This window comes from Hyla sarda, chromosome 1 (assembly GCF_029499605.1).
Source record: "Hyla sarda isolate aHylSar1 chromosome 1, aHylSar1.hap1, whole genome shotgun sequence".
Classification (NCBI taxonomy): domain Eukaryota; kingdom Metazoa; phylum Chordata; class Amphibia; order Anura; family Hylidae; genus Hyla; species Hyla sarda.
This window is the reverse complement of record NC_079189.1, coordinates 564,666,684-564,680,632: the sequence shown is the minus strand read 5'-3', so window position 1 is coordinate 564,680,632 and position 13,949 is coordinate 564,666,684.

Below are 13,949 nucleotides of genomic sequence, written 5' to 3'. Positions count from 1 at the left end.
CCATTTTCAAGACATCATAAAAATGGGAAGGAAAATTTGCAAGCACTTCAGCCACTTGTACACCGCTAAGCACACGCTCCTTGAGCTGCAGCATCAGAACGGTATCCCCCAACATAGTCTGATTTGTGATGTAGCCACACATTGGAATTCCACCCTCCATATGTCGGACCGACTGTGCGAACAGAGGAAAGCCATCACCGATTTCTTAATGATCCAAGTGTATAGGGGTACTCCCCTGTGTAACTTCAATGCGAACCAGTGGCAGCTCATATGTGACATCTGCCGTTTGCTCAGGCCCTTTGAGGAAGCCACATTATTAGTCACTCACCAGGATAATGGGATGAACAACGTCATTCCACCGTTTCATTTCTTACAACACGTTTTGGAAACGATGGCTGGTCAGGGCACTGGAGACATGGCGCCTACATCTCACGGCCACATGAGCCCTGTGGGGGCTGAACTGGAGGAGAAGGAGGAGGGGAGGGGCACAGTGGAGCACAGTTTAGGTTTCGACAAATGGGAGCTTTTTCGAGTAATCTGACAGAAGTGGAGGAGCAGGAGCAGCCAGAGGAGCTAGAGGGTTATGAGGAAGGTGAGACAGAGGACCCAGACACACCGTGGCAGTATGCAGTAGAGATAGAGGCAGGGAGTCACTTGCACAAATGGCACAATGCATGCTCACTTGCTTCCATAGTGACAGCCGAATTGTCACCATTCAGCAGCGGGATGACTTCTGGATCTCCACCTAATTGGACCCTCGCTACCGCCACAAAATAGGGGCCTTTTTTACACCCACTGAGAGGGAGGACAAAGTGACCTACTACAGAGGTATCCTATGTAGTCAGTTGGCCGATGCCTATCGGCACCATCGTCCATCCTCTTGCAGGTCTGAATTGGGGGGGCCCCCTGCACTCACCTTCCACTGTCATGGCTGCTGAGGAGGGGTGGGGTGGCAAAAGCAGTAACAGCTCCATCAGCAGCAGCCTGAGTCTACAGTCGCTGATGAGCAGTTTTCTTCACCCGTATAGTGAAGCAACTCATCAGCAGCAGGAAGGCCTGGAGCAAGACCTCAACCAGCAGGTGGTGGCATACCTTGACATGCCCATGCCAACACACCTTGAAGATCCGCTGGACTTCTGGGAAGCTAAACTTGATTTGTGGCCGCAACTAGCAGAGTTTTCCCTGTAAAAGCTGTCCTTCCAGGCCAGTAGTGTGCCATCAGAGCGGGTGTACGGCGTTCGTCTGTCCACGAAAAAATGTAGAGAGACTGACCTTTGTGAAGATGAATCAGGCATGGATCAGCCAGGATTTCCAACCAAAAATGCCTGATACATGAAAGTAGATTGACCATGGTGCCACAATAACACTTCACAAATATGGATAGTGACAAACAGATTTAAGGCCCTGCTCCCCAGTTACAAACATTCCTCCGCATCAGACCTTTTTTCACCCACCTTTGTCACGGGTACTAGTATTGCCACCTACCGCACCACTCTGTCATCGTGTCACTTTCAGGACTCCTGATGCTGCTGCTGTCACCTCCAGGCTGTCTCATTCAGCCACTATATGGTCTCCTCATGCTTCATCCACCTCCAGGCTGTGTCATTCAGCCAATATATGGTTTACTAATGCTGCTTGGCCTACTTTTTTTTTTTTTTCAAAGTAAAGTTTATTGGGTTTTATAAACATATTCAGAGAAATTTTGCGAATAGCACAACAATACAAAGACCACAAAATCACTCTGTACTCATTTATATCTAGTAAATGACAAGAAGGTACGTAACCAGACCACCCTTCAATATCTTGCAAGAATCATGGGGGAAAATCGGCAGTCAAATCTGAAGATGGAGTGTCAAAAGTACGTAATCGGAAACAAAATAGGAAGTCTTATACATAACTTATATAGGCATTGATCAGTGGAACGATGCGGGATGAGATACGGAACAGTAGAAAGAAAGGGAAAGAGTAATAAGGGAATAACTGAAAGATGGAGCAACAGAGCAAGGGGAAAGAGAAGAAAGTAAGAAGGAAGGAAACTTAGCGGTAGCAGGCTAAGTGAGGAGAGGCTTACCTCGTGAACAGGACATCTACCGTCGACCCCCGGTACCTCCAGACCCCAGTCTGACAAAGAACAAATGAGCAATGGCTGTCAAGCCTTGTTAACAGCTGGATGTGTGTAGGATCGTGAAGACTGGCGACAATAAAAAATGTAACCAAGAGCCCCAGATGCTATGAAACAATTCCTCCATTCTGTAAATATGTGAAACCTCCTGAAACCAGGATGAGATAGAAGGGGGTGAGTTTGAGTTCCACAACCGCAGGATTACTGTCCTAGCTGCTATGAGAAGGAAGTGGAGAAGTTTGGACAGATTTTTCGGGATCGAGGGGGGAGGATGGAAAGGAGACAAGGCTTGAGGCAATGTCCAGTACTTGTGACCAAAAGCGATCAAGAGATGGGCAAGTCAACCAAATATGTAGTATGGTGCCAGTATCCTCAACGCATCTCCAACAGGTATTTGGTACTGCTTGGTACAGGCGTGCCAGCTGGGCGGGAACCCTGTACCACCTAGTGAGAATTTAATAATTTGTCTCCTGTGCCTTGCAGGACATGGATATGCGATGGCACAAACAGAGGGCTTTGTTCCAGTCTTCATCTGAGAGGAGGTGACCTAATTCTTTTTCCCAGACAGAGCAAAAAGGCAGGGGGCGGGAGGAGAGATCTGTAATTAAGAGAGAATATATGGTGCCTACCGTGTGAGAGAGGGACGAGGGGGAAATACTGAGGCGTTCAAATTGGGATGAGTGGAATAGTGACCTCTGTTTGTGAGTGTAATAGAAGTGTTGAAATTGTGAGTATTGGAAGAGGTGTGTTAGAGAAGGAGAGGCCCCACCCAAAAGGTCTAGCAGGGGTTTCAGGTCAGTCGCGGTCAGCACAAAGCGAAGTGTGGTGCCCTCGCAGCGTGAAAACAAAAGAAAGGTAGGAGTATGTAAGGCAGGAGGGAATGCCATGTTACTGAAAAGGGGGGTTAGTGGACCAACAGCGGAGAAAAAATTGGATCGTTTAAATGGGTACTGTCAGATACAAAAACTTTTGATATGTTGTAAAGCATGTAAAACCAATAGGTTTTGTAATTGCTTTCATTAGAAAGTTTTTAGTATTTCACACTGAAAAATCCAGTCAAACAGCTGCTCCCCTGCCTGCTTGGACTCATACTAGTCCTGCTGTGTCCATGCGTCATCACCTATATCATGGGCACACTTCCTTGATTGACAGCTGTGAGCGCAGGGCTCACTGCTGGAGGAAACATCCTCCCACTGTCAGCTTGTGTCCCGCTACTGTCAGTGAGGACAAGCTGGGAGTTGTAGTTTTGCTAATGCTAGGGGAGATGTGAGCAGATAGCATACTGAGGAAGGGGGCGGAGACCTGCACAGTGAGACCACACCCCCTCCCTTTGAGAGGAATTCAGACTAGTGAGCTAAATTAAAAGTGTAATAAAAAAATAGACACATAAAAATTAGATGTACATGGTCAGGATTAGGTACCGAGTGATATATTTAAAAAAATGTTTTTTTGTTAGATCTGACGGGTACGCTTTAAGGTATTTATAGCGGGTGTGGGCTATTGAGCGAATAATCAGTGGGAGAGCGCCAAAGGTCTTCGAGTTAGGAGAGCGTAGCGGAGTCCAGAGTATCGACCTCGGGTCCAGGTCCGCCATAACACTTTCAAAGGCCACCCATTGTTTATTTTTTGTTATGGTGGAAGCAGTCTAGAAATAATTAAGAGGGTCAGGGAGAGGCAGTCCACCGTCTCGTTTCTTTCTCAGTAGGACGTGTCTAGCGAGGCAAGGTTTTTTACGTGCCGAGACAAAGTCAAATTGGAGTTTCGCGATCTCTCGGAAGAAGGAGCGTGGCAGGTGTGCTTAGGACACCCGCAAAGAGGTATAAGAGACGTGGGAGAACGTTCATCTTAAAGATGTTGATCCTACCCAGCAACGAGAAGTCTGTCCGCTCCCATCTGGCTAGATTTGTTTTTAGGGTGTGGAGCAGAGGCGGGAAGTTAACTTTATAATGTATATGACTCTGCAGTGGAGTGGCGACCATCAGGGTCTCTAGTCGGCACCCAGTTTGTGATGTCTTGGGAAGGGGGTCGAGACACGGGAGCAGGGTGGTGAGGAGGGTTCGCCAAAGCAGGGTTAGCGATGTGGGTAAAGGGACCCCGGTGGTTAAAAGAATTATTTAGTCCCTGAGAGGTTGCCATGGAGTTGGGCTGGTTGGTCCCTTTAAATGAAGGGTAGGGGAGGAAGTCTGGGGTTCAGCCCCAGAAGAAGTAGCGGGGCTTATTAATAGAGGGTCATGCAGGGTGGCAGTAGGATTAGCATTGTGTGAGTCCATGTGCTCAACGGGGGAAGCTGTATCAACAGATTAATTAGGAGCAGCCATTGTGGATAGCACAGCTACTGAACTAGGGTTGAGCCTGCTGGGTCCTTTATTCAGTGGTGTGCACACTTGAGGCCGTAGGGCTTATCTGTGCGGATAAAGGCTGAAGGGCAGGGAAATCAGCAGCACTGAGCCGCCACTCTGTAGCAGAGGGGGAGACCTCCTGGCGTTCCCTGCTCACCTCGGTTCCGAAGCAGACTGTTCAGAAGAGGAGCTCGGGGTAGCGTGCGTGCAGGTCTCCAAGAGGTCCTGTGGGCCCGTGTCTGGGTACTGCAGCGCTGCAGCGGGAGTGTTGTCAGCAGGTTGTAGCAGCACCAGGAAGCTTGTAAGGGAGCCTGCAGATTCCCTGGAGTTAGTGAAAGCAGGGAGGGTTTTCTTGGGATTGTCTTTGCCTCCCATAGCACAGAAAATGCCTGTGTAGACCCGGCCTGAGCAGGTGCTCACTCTATGCACGTCTTCCCACCAGCACACCTAGCCATGCCTCCCCCCCTAATAATGTTTGTGTTAGCACTAGCTACTAGAGATGAGCGAATCGAACTTGACGAACCGGAATTCGTTACAAATTTCATGAAAAATTCGATTTGCAACGAATACGAATTTTGCCGCGATTGTATCGCACGAATCGCTTCATTAAACTCCATTTTACAGCGTTCCAGGCTATTGTAGAGCTAAGATGGCGGATCCACATGTGAGTACATGGGGCAGGGGATTATGGGAGGGCGGGAAACAGTGGTGGGAATAAAGGTAGGCGGGCTGACCCTGAACCACATGTGAGATGCAGCCTATCAGTGTTCACTGACCCCTGTGATGTCACAGCCCCTACATAATCGGCGGCCATCTTGCCTCACTTCATTTCATCTATGCACTCAGATGGAGAGGACGGGACTGTGTGTGTGTGAATAGCTTATACCACAGCGTTACACTGCAACTGCTAGTCACATCAGCATTAGGGAAAGACAGGAGTGCAGAGTGCGGTGCTGTTACACTGAGAAGGATCATTGATAGCTAAACCTCCTATTCACGTTATTGAGCATTGCAGCAGAGAGGGGCAGATAGCTGTCAGCTGCATCATACAGATCTCCAAGCTGCCTGAACTTTCTGAAGCATCTTATCTCCTCATTTTTCAGCTCTATTGAGTTTTTTTTTCTCCACAAATCTTCTGCTGCTCAGAATTGTGTGACAGAGTGCAATTTAGGGTTTAATCCCTGGATTTTTTTTTTTTTTTGGTGGTGCTGCACTGTTGGGTCCTGCTGCTGTTCAGAAATAAGTCATATTAGTGTGGACTTTAGTGCCTTTTTACCATTTTTCACCTGTTACTCTGTCTCTGTGCTAAATTCAGTGTTATGCCACACGTTATACACCTGGCGGTGTATAAAATAAATTTTTTTTTTCCTGAGTACAAATACGCTTAACAGTGGCATTATCATTGCAAAGGGCCTAAATACAAGCAAATAGCGTACCATATACCACCTTTTTTTCTGTCTCTGTGCTAAATTAAGTGTTATACCACACATTATACACCTGCCGTGTATTAAAGAGAAAAAAGTTTTTCCTGAGTACAAATACGCTTTTTCAGTGGCCTTATCATTGCAAAGGGCCTACATACAAGCAAATAGCGTACCATATACCACCTTTTTTTCTGTCTCTGTGCTAAATTCAGTGTTATACCACACGTTATACACCTACCGGTGTATTAAAGAAAAACATTTTTTTTCCTGAGTACAAATACGCTTTACAGTGGCCTTATCATTGCAAAGGGCCTAAATACAAGCAAATAGCGTACCATATACTACCTTTTTTCTGTCTCTGTGCTAAATTAAGTGTTATACCACACGTTATATACCTGTCGGTGTATTAAAGAAAAAAAAGGTTTTCCTGCGTAAAAATACGCTTAAAAGTGGCCTTATCATTGCAAAGGGCCTACATACAAGCAAATAGTGTACCATATACCACCTTTTTTTCTGTCTCTGTGCTAAATTAAGTGTTATACCACACGTTATACACCTGCCGGTGTATTAAAGAAAAAAAAAGTTATTCCTGCGTACAAATACGCTTAACAGTGCGCTCATCATTGCAAAGGGCATACATGCAACCAAGTAGTGTACTATTTAGTACCTGTATTTCTGTCTCCGTGCAAAATTCAGTGCTATTCCATACATTAGTATACACTGGCTGGTGTATACAACAAAAAAATAGTTTTTTTCTGCGTATAAATATGCTTAACAGTGCGCTCATCATTGCAAAGGGCATACATACAACAAAGGAGTGTACTATTTAGTAACTGTTATTCTGTCTAGGGCCTATATACTTTGAAAGGACAGCCGTAAGTAATCGCCTGTTGCTGTTCTATACCCTCATAAATGCACTAAGTATGTCAGGCAGGGAAGTGCCAGGACGTGCACAGAGAAGGGGCAGAGGCCTACATACGTCAGGCAGAGTTGGCAGCAGACTTGGGGCGAGTGGCAGCAGGAGTCGCAGCACTGGGCCTGAGCTCCCGTTAACACCCAGCGGTCGTGTCGTCGACCCATCTCTCCTCGTCAATTGGTTTGCACACTCATCCCCATCATCACAAGCGACATGTGACAACCCCAGTCAAGAGTCGGTGGGTTCCTCAGACACAACCCTCAGTTGGCATGGCCCTGGAGCAGTCCCTGTAATCCCATTGCCTTTGTCCTATGCTGTTCCCTCTCCCAAAGGAGTATCTCATGCTTTGGGTTCAGCTCCACTATTTAGCGAGGACGATGTAATAGAGGACAGTCAGCATCTAATGGGCAGCCAAGAATGTGAGGAGACATGCGTCCCTTGCTCCGCAAGGCTGCCAAGTAGTGATGCGGAGAGTGGCGTGGGAGGCGGTGTTTCAATTGCTCAGGGTCCTGAGGCAGACACTGTTGTGGAACACGAGGAGGACATCAGTGACGTGCACACATGTTTTGATGATGATGAAGCCGATCGCAATTGGGAGCCGGGTGCAGTAGCTGGGGCTTCATCATCATCAGGAGAAGAGATTTGCTATTTGTCTATGAGGTAGCAAGGCGGTAGCACGGTTGGCAATCAGCGTGGTGGTGGCAGTAGTGGAAATTCAGGAACCAAACGTGCCAGGGGGAGACCACCTGCTTCGCGGCAAGCTACCATTCAGGGAGGGGTTCCTGGAGACAGCGCCAATAGCAGTGAAATAGTGCGAACTATGGGTGGGAAAATCAGCTACTCTGCGGTGTGGTTGTTCTTTATAAAGAATCCGGAGGACCTTAGCGTAGTCACATGCAAAATCTGTGGGCAGAAAGTGAAGCTTGGCCAGGGTCCCAATCTCGGCACCACGGCCCTGCGTCAACACATGATTCGCCACTATAAAGCGGCCTGGGATAACCGTGGCTCCTAAGTAGTGGTCCAGCCTGCCGCATCACCAGGTGGCCATCCGCTCCCTCCGTCATCCAGCCAAGGCTCCACCACCTCAGCTGAAGGGAGCATTGTGTCAAACTATCCTTCTTGCGCTCCTGCTACATGTCTTTTACGGCCCACTGGGTAAATGTTGTTCCTGCACAGCCACAGCAACAACTTGGACAGGTCACACCGCTTCCTCCTCTCGCTCCCAGGCAGTTGGTCCTGGGGAGGAACTGCTGAAGTTCATTAGGGAAGAAATCCGAGTATGGCTTACTCCACGAAATCTTTAAATGGGAACCATGGTGACCGACAATGGGAAGAACATTGTGGCCGCGCTGCGACAAGGAAGTGTGAACCATTCGCCCTGCATGGCACATGTGTTGAATCTGTTTGTCAAGAAGTTCATCAAGTCTTCACCCCATTTGCAAGACTTCCTGACAATGGCAAGGAAACTGTGCATGCACTTCAGCCACTCGTACACCGCCAAGCACACTTTGCTTGAGCTGCAGCATCAGAACGGTATCCCACAACATAGTCTCATTTGTGACGTTGCCACACGTTTGAATTCCACCCTCCATATGTTGGACAGACTATACGAACAAAGAAAAGCCATCACAGATTTTTTGATGATACAAGAAGATAGGAGTACTCCCCTGTGTAACTTCAATGTGAACGAGTGGCAGCTCATACATGACATCTGCCGTTTGCTGAGGCCCTTTGAGGAAGCCATATTTTTTGTTAGTCGCTCGAATTACGCCATGAACGACGTAATTCCACTCCTACATTTACTCCCAAAAATGATTGAAAACATGGCTGGTCACGGCAATGGAGATGTTGCGCCTACATCAGAAGGCTACATGAGTCCTGTGGGGGATGAACTGGAGGAGGATGATGAGGGGCAGAGCAGAGCACAGTTTACGGTGGATGAGATGGCCGGTGTTTCTGGTGATTGGACAGGAGGGGAGAAGCAGGAGAAGCCAGAGGAGCTGGAGGGTTATTACGAGGGAGGCGAGACAGAGGACCCCGACACACCGTGGCAGTATGCAGTGGAGATGGAGGCAGGTAGTCCCAGTGAGTCACTGTCACAAATGGCCCGATGCATGCTGAGTTGCTTGCGTAGTGACCCCCGAATTGTCAAAATTCGTCATCGCGATAACTTCTGGATCTCCACCTTATTAGACCCTCGCTACCGGCCCAGAATGGGGGCCTTTTTTACACCCACTGAGAGGGAGGACAAACTGACCTACTTCAGGGAGTTTCTACGTAGATGGTTAACCGATGCCTATTGGCCACATGGTCCATCCACTCGCAGGTCTGACTCGGGGGGCCCTCTGCGCTCACCTTCCACTGCCACAGCTGCTGGGGAGGGGTGGCAGGAGCAGTACCGGCTCAATCAGCAGCAGCCTGAGTCTACAGTCGCTGATGAGTAGCTTCCTTCAGCCGCATAGTGAAGCTACTCATCAGCAGCAGGTGGACATGGAGCAGGACCTGAACCAACGGGTGATGGCTTACCTCGACATGACCCTGCCAACAACCGTTGAAGATCCACTGGACTTCTGGGCAGCCAAACTCGATTTATGGCCGCAACTAGCGGAGTTTGCCCTGGAAAAGCTGTCCTGCCCGGCCAGTAGTGTGCCATCAGAGCGGGTGTTTAGTGCCGCCGGGGCCATAGTCACCCCAAGGCGAATTCGTCTATCCATTAAAAATGTGGAGAGACTGACGTTTGTCAAGATGAATCAGGGATGGATCAGCCTGGATTTCCAGCCACCAATGACAGATGGGTCTGAGTAGATTGACCATGCTCCTACAACAACATTTTCTCTATTGTGGTTGGTTATGAAACCCTCTGGGGCAGACCTAGGGATTGTACGGCCCGCTTGACACATACGGCCCTTTGATTGGCTCTGACCGGCCAGTGCTGATTGGGGGACAACTATGCTGCCTAATCTGGGGGACAAGTATGCTCCTAATCTGGGGGACATCTATGCTGCCTAATCTGGGTGACATCTATGCTGCCTACTCTGGGGGACAACTATGCTCCTAATATGGGGAAAACTGAAGCTTCTGGCCTTGGGCCTATAATTTTTTGAAGTTTAGCAGTAGCTAAATACATGCTTAATGCAAATGTCAACATTGATCTTTAAATGTAAGGGGTTATGAAACCCTCTTGGGTGCTGCGAATGACTGCTCCAGACTCATTCTGTGTCTTTCAAAAACTACTTGCCTCCCTGGTGCCTCAGGCCTTGGGCCTATAATTTTTTGAAGTTTAGCAGTAGCTAAATACATGCTTAATGCAAATGTAAACATTGATCTTTAAATGAAAGGGGTTATGAAAACCTCTTGGGTACTGCAAATGCATGCTCCAGACTCATTCTGTGTCTTTCAGGAACGACTTGCCTCCCTGGTGCCTCTGGCCTTACATTTTTTAGATGTTTAGCAGTAGCTAAATACATACTTAATGCAAATTTCTACAATAATCGTTAAATTCTCGGCGCTCTGCCAGGGCCTTCTCCTACCCCGCCTGGGCCGATCCGAGGACCTCACTAACCAACTCACTAACTAATCCAATCGCTTATAGCGACGGGCGGTGTGTACAAAGGGCAGGGACTTAATAAACGCCAGCTTATGACCCTCACTTACTGGTAATTTCTCGTTTTAAGATTAAATAATTGCAATCACAGATCCCTATCATGAACTGGTTTCAGCCTACAGCACGCACCTGTCCTTGAAAGATAGAGAGACGCTAATCCGTTCAGTGGAGCGCTAGTGCGGCCCAGGACATCTGAGGCCATAACACACCTGTTATTGCTCGATCTCGCAATTGATCGGGCAAGGTAAGGGGTTATTAAAGCCTCTTGGATACTGCTGAGGCCTACTCCTGACTGCTCCTGGTGCAATGTATGGGGTAATTAAACACTCTTGGGTAGTGTTACTGTTAAATTTACTGGTAATTTTATCAGTAATAAAATAGAATTTTGCAGAATGCTAACCCTTACACAACGGAACGCTTGTTGCGTGTGATTTTTTAATGAAAAAAAAAATAGATGGAGAGGGATTAACTCTGCTTAATCATTTTTGGCGAATGGAATCCTTTTGCCATCTTATTTTTTGGAGACAGATGCACTTACACACATGTAATAAAAATTTTTAACCAAATTTCAAACATTGTGTGGTTTATTACTTTTGAGAAGAATGTCTTTGGGTGGTCCACCGTCCTGCATTATAGAGTCTTCTGAACTGCTGTATATGCGCTTGTTTTTTCAAAAAAAAGGTATTTTGTCAGACAATTTCGATAAAAAGTTGTGTTTTTTTGGGGTGGATTGTGAAGCCCAGGTGACAGGTGTGTAGTGTGTACTCGTGCATCAGTCAACTCCAGTCTGTGTCCGTTAGGCAATATATGGGTTACTGATGCAGCAGAGGTGGGGCCTTGGTCTTGGAATTTCAATTATTTAAAAAAAATTTACATATTGTGTGGTTTATTATATTAAAGAAGAATGTCTTTGGGTGGTGCACCGTCCTGCATTATAGAGTCTTCTAAACTGCTGTATATGCGCTTGTTTTTTCAAAAAAAAAGGTATTTTGTCAGACAATTTTGATAAAATTTTGCGTTTTTTTGGGGGGGATTGTGAAGCCTGGGTAACGGGTGTGTAGTGTGTACTCGTGCATCAGTCAACTCCAGTCTGTGTCCGTTAGGCAATATATGGGTTACTGATGCAGCAGAGGTGGGCCCTTGGTCTTGGAATTTCAATTATTTAAAAAAATTTGAACATATTGTGTGGTTTATTATATTATAGAAGAATGTCTTTGGGTGGTCCACCGTCCTGCATTATAGAGTCTTCTGAACTGCTGTATATGCACTTGTTTTAACAAAAAGGTATTTTGTCAGACAATTTCGAAAACATTTTGGTTTTTTTTGGGGTGGATTGTGAAGCCCGGGTGACGGGTGTGTAGTGTGTACTCGTGCATCAGTCAACTCCAGTCTGTGTCCGTTAGGCAATATATGGGTTACTGATGCAGCAGAGGTGGGGCCTTGGTCTTGGAATTTCAATTATTTAAAAAAAAATAGAACATATTGTGTGGTTTATTATATTATAGAAGAATGTCTTTGGGTGGTCCACCGTCCTGCATTATAGAGTCTTCTGAACTGCTGTATATGCACTTGTTTTAACAAAAAGGTATTTTGTCAGACAATTTCAAAAAAATGTGCGGGTTTTTTGGGGTGGAATGTGAAGCCCGGGTGTGTACTCATGCATCAGCCAACTCCAGGCTGTGTCTTTCAGGCAATCTATGGGTTACTGATGCAGCTGAGGTGGGGCCTGGGTCTAGGAATTTCAATTTAAAAAAAAAAAAAAAAATTCAACAATTGTGTGGTTCATTATTTTTGAGAAGAAAGTCTTTGGGTGGTCCACCGTCCTGCCTTATAGAGTCTTCTGAAATGTTGGATATGCGCTTGTGCTTACACAAAGTTGTAAATTTAAAAAAAAATGTATACAATTTTGTTGATTTTGGGGCAGATTGTGAAGCCCTGTGTGTACTGGTGCATCAGCCAACTCCAGGCTTTGTCCTTCAGGCAATAAATGGGTTCCTGATGCCGCAGAGGTGGGGCCTGGGTCTGGGAATTTAACATTTTTGGATTGCGGGTGCTGCAAAAAAAGATGGACACACCCTAATCCGTTCAGTGGAGCGCGCCTGCGGCCCCGGACATCTGAGGGCATAACACACCTGTTATTGCTCGTTCTCAGGAGAAGGGGGCTCATCATCGGGAGAAGAGAGTTGCAGGTTGCCCTTGAGTCAGCAAGGTGGTAGCACGATTGGCAGTCAGCGTGGTGTGGCAGTAGTGGAAATTCTGGAGCCAAACGTGCCCTGGGGAGACCACCTGCTTCGCGGCAGCTTACCTTTCCGGGAGTTAGCAGGTTACCAGCACTGGTCGATGAAAGATAGAGACACGCTAATCCGTCCAGTGGAGCACGCCTGCGGCCCTGGAAATCAGAGGGCATAACACACCTGGTATTGCTCAATCTCACAGTTGATTGTGCAAAGGTAGGGGGTTATTAAAGCCTCTTGGGCACTGCTGAGGCCTACTCTTGACTGCTCCTGGTGCAATGTATGGGGTAATTAAACACTCTTGGGTAGTGTTTTTTTTTTTTTTATTTACTGATAATTTTATCAGTAATAAAATTTAATTTTCCAGAATGCTAATCGTTACACAACGGAACGCTTGTTGCGTGTGATTTTTTAATGAAAAAATAAATAAAAAATACGGACAGGGATTAACTCTGCTTCATCATTTTGGGCGCAAAAAGTCCTTTGGTGATCTGATCTTTTGGAGACAGATGCGCTTACACACATATTGAATTAGTTTTTGTAAAAAAAATTCAAACATTGTGTGGTTTATTATTTTTGAGAAGAATGTCTTTGGGTGGTCCACCGTCCTGCATTATAGAGTCTTGTGAACTGTTGGATATGTGCTTGTTCTTACACAAAGGTATTTCTTAAAATTTTTTCTAAAATGTTGTTGTTTTTTTGAGGGGATTGTGAAGCCCGGGTGTGTACTGGTGCATCAGCCAACTCCAGGCTGTGTCCTTCAGGCAATATATGGGTTCCTGATGCCGCAGAGGTGGGGCCTGGGTCTTGAAAATTCACATTTTTGGATAGCGGGTGCTACCAATGAGAAATCTTTGACAAAAATGTCATATATTGTGTTGGTTTTTGGGGGGGATTGTGAAGCCCTGGTGTGTACTCTTGCATCAGCCAACTCCAGGCTGTGTTATGCAGGCAATATATGGGTTAGTGATGCCGCAGGGGTGGGGCCTGGTTCTGGAAATTTAAAATGTTTGGATAGCGGGTGCTACCAATGAGAAATCTTTGACAAAAATGTCATATATTGTGTTGGTTTTTTTTTTAGGGGGGGGGGGGGGGGAATTGTGAAGCCCTGGTGTGTACTCTTGCATCAGCCAACTCCAGGCTGTGTCATGCAGGCAATATATGGGTTACTGATGCCACAGGGGTGGGACCTGGTTCTGGAAATTTCAAATTTTTGGATAGCGGGTGCTACCAATGAGAAATCTTTGACAAAAATTTCTCATTGTGTTGATTTTGGAGGGGGGATTGTGAAGCCCTTGTGTGTACTGGTG